General features: G+C 43.8%; 1 pseudogene; it reads right to left on the bottom strand.

Moving 5' to 3' along the window:
• Positions 1-2,004: 2,004 nt before the first annotated feature.
• LOC148003354 (brain acid soluble protein 1-like) lies at positions 2,005-2,860 on the bottom strand (annotated as a pseudogene).
• Between the last annotated feature and the right edge of the window lie 638 nt (positions 2,861-3,498).

The following is a 3,498-nucleotide window of genomic DNA, read 5'->3' as shown; positions in this document are numbered from 1 at the left end:
CCAGAAGGTTCCTGCCATTGACTGCTCCTATATTCCAGTATCCAGAGGGCACTAGGCAGGGTCCTCTTGGGCCAGGAATGTGAGCAGAAGTGGCGGTCTCCCCTGAGTTCTCAGAATTGTCTGTACTTCTGAAAGTGCAGCTCTCTTCCCAACAGGATTTGGGTGCAAGACTTGTCTTTAACTTTTTATTAGTAATTTCTCCACTATTTTCTCAGAATTACTTTGGTTTCTGATGTTATTTTTATTTCCGTATGATTTTTTAGAATTTTTCTATTTCTTTGACTAATTTTGGGGGGTATTTATTTTAACATTGCACTGAGCTTTAAATCACTTTTGGTAGGATGACAGTCTCACTATATTAATTCTACCAGTGCATAAATATTTTAAACCTTTTCACTTTCTAGCTTCTTTCTTATTTCTTTCATTAGGTATTTGAAGTTTATATTGTAGATGCTATTGTACATGTGAATATATCCGTGATCTCTTGGTGTATTTGTTGGTGTTGTATAGAAAGGCTCCTGATTTTGTAAGTTGACGTGGTGTCCTGCCATTTTGCTGAAATTGTCTAGACGTTTTCTAGTAGCATTTTGGGATCAGTTAAATGTAATATCACATCATCTGCAAATTGAGATAATTTAACTTCTTTTTCTATTTGTACCGCTTTCTTTAATTTCCTTCTCTTGCCACATTATTCTGCCTAGAGAGAAGCATATCTTTAATTTTCATGAATCTGAATCCTTCCATTAAACATGTTTTGTCTTTTTGCCAAGGATCTTCAATTTATACTTGTGAAATTTTGGTCTCACTTCTCCTTTGAGGTATGTCCATATGCAACCTGTTCCCTTCTGTTTGTGTCTTAGCTAAGGTTTTACTTCTGTAAACAGACATCATAACCAAAACAACTCTTATAGGGACAACATTTAATTGTGGCTGGTTTACAGATTCAGAGTTTCAGTCCCTTATCATCAAGACAGGAGCATGCCAGCATCTAGGCAGTCTTGACACTGGAGGATCTGAGAGTTCTACAGCCTTCTGAAAGCTTCTAGAAGACTGAATTCCAGGCAGGTAAGAGAACAGTCTCTCAAAACCCACCCCCATAGTGACAAACTTCCTCCAAGCCACACTGCCTAATAGTGCCATTCCTCGGCCAAGCATATTCAAATCACCAGTTTGTATGTTTCACTTCACTTTTTTTTTTTACTTTTTAATTGCTTAGCTTTATTACTTTCATGCCATTTATACTCTTACATATAATTTCAATGCATCCATTGTACATTTATTTATTCATTTATTTATTTATTTTCCATTTTCCAATGGCTGGTGTGTTGGGGTCTGAGACACAGATGGAAGAAAACTGGAGCTGCAATGAATGCAGACTTTTTATTTTTCATTTCCACTGACCAATAAACAGAAGTACAGGTGCACCCAACCACGGACATGCATTAACTCGTCATGAGAAATCTAGGTAGGCTAAGTAAGGTGAGAGAATGTTTGTCACTCCCAAAACTATCTGGAGAGGAAGAGTGGAGGGCTGGCATTGAGATACAGTGTGGACAAGCTAAGTGGTCTCCGTCTGAAAGTTGGCATTCATCCACAAACGTTAAAAAAAAATAAGAAAAGGCTGTAGATTAAAAAAGAAACAGAAAATACTGCTTTCATAAAGATCTGATTGCCTTGGCACTGGCCCTGTGGGCAAAATCAAACACCCTCCTCCCCAGCTGTATCACAGGAGGGATGCTGGGGTTTTTAAAGGATGGAGCCTAGGGGATAGCGGTTCAGGTACAGATGATGTACTTTCAGACAATGGTCTGTAAAATCCAGGACTGACTGGTCAAGGTGACTGAAGGTATATTAGATATTTCCCCACAAAAATACTATTTGGATGCTCCCCGCTCCCTCCCTCCCCGGATGGGACACATCCTCCTATTTTTTTCTTTTCTTTTCTTTTCTTTTATTTTTTAATCCCTTGGGCAACACATAGCCTCACTTCCAATTTGAAACAAGTTAGTATAGGATACAGAGACAGAGAGAGCTTGAGACCGGTCCTTTGCGAGTGACCTCTGACGGCCACGCTTTGTTCGGAGCTGGAGACCGGTGCCTGGGGGGCCTGGCCACGGAACTGGGCGCCTCAGAGGCCGCGAGCATCTCTGTGGACCAGGGCGCCGGCTCCGCACTGCTAGGTTTAGAATCTGAAGCCGCCTGGGCCGCGTCGCTTTTCGCCTCGCGGCCAGAGGCGCGTGCCTCAGTCTTTTTGGCCTCGCCCCCCTCCTGGGGCGCGCGATCCGGCGCGCGGGTGCCCTCGGCGCTCGGCGCTCCGCCTCGCCGGCCTTGGGGGCCTCGCCGCCCATCGCGGGCCCGGGCCAGGCCGCCTCCTGCTCAGGCACTGGCCGGGGCTCGGGCTGCTCCTCCGTGGCGCCCTCGCTCTTCTCGGGCTGGGCCTTGGGCGCCTCCTCCTTACCGGCCGCCTGTTGGTCGGCCTCCTTTTCCTCAGCCCATGCCTCCCCATCTGGAGTGTCCTTGGGCTTCTCTGCGCTCTCCTTGACCTCAGTGGTGTGGGCGGCCGTCTGGGGTTCTCTCTCCTTTGGGGTCCCCTCCTCCTCGGTGCCCGCGCCGTTAGCCTTCTTGTCTTTGTCCTTGGCCTTCTCCTCATTCACATTGTAACCCTTCTTGCTCAGCTTGCCTCCCATCATGGAGTTCCTCTCCTCAGAGGAGCCGATGAGAAGAGTTCACTTCACTTTTTTAAAGTATGTGCTTGAAAGTCACTCAGTCTATTTCATAGCAAGTGTTTATGATTTCTCAAGACTGTGACTGCTAGAGAAATAACTCAGTGGTTAAGAGCATGTGTTCCTCTTGCAAAGGACACAAGTTCATTCAATTCCTGGCACCTACATGATAAATCACAACTATAAATCCAATTCCAGGAGGTGTACAAACAAACATACAGGCAGGCACTCACACATTTCAAACAAAAGATGAACAGAAAAGAATGCATATGTATATGGACTTTAATTAGTTCTGGGCCCTTAGTACCTCTACCTGCGAAGAATGAATCAAAGTTTCAGACCTTTTTTCTTCCAGTGGTAGGTACTGAATAATCCTCAAATGATATCTCAAGCAGAAATATGGTACCATCACTTTAGAATATTATGTGGATAATGTATCGTTTTAAGGAATTCTACTTTTAAAAGGTAGTATTTGCTCTATCTCTTTCTCTCTTTGAGTCTTTGAGTGTGTGTGTGTGTGTGTGTGTGTGTGTGTGTGTGTGTGTATGGTGTGTGTGCATGTGTGTGTGTGTGTTATAAAGTGATGTGGATGTGTACAATACACATGTGTGCTATGTTGACTGTCTTGCAAAGGTTATTAAGATTGTATTTAACCATGCCCTTTTGAGTTTTGCATTTGTGTAGTTTTAACATATGTCATATAGGTCCATGGAGGTGAGTGATTAATTATTAGAGTTCTTTAATAATAAATACCACTGATGGGAATACTGAGGGA

Source organism: Rattus norvegicus, chromosome 9 (genome assembly GCF_021556685.1).
Source record: "Rattus norvegicus strain SHRSP/BbbUtx chromosome 9, alternate assembly SHRSP_T2T, whole genome shotgun sequence".
Lineage (NCBI taxonomy): Eukaryota > Metazoa > Chordata > Mammalia > Rodentia > Muridae > Rattus > Rattus norvegicus.
The sequence above is the reverse complement of the archived record's forward strand: the minus strand, read 5'-3'. Positions and strand labels throughout refer to the sequence as shown.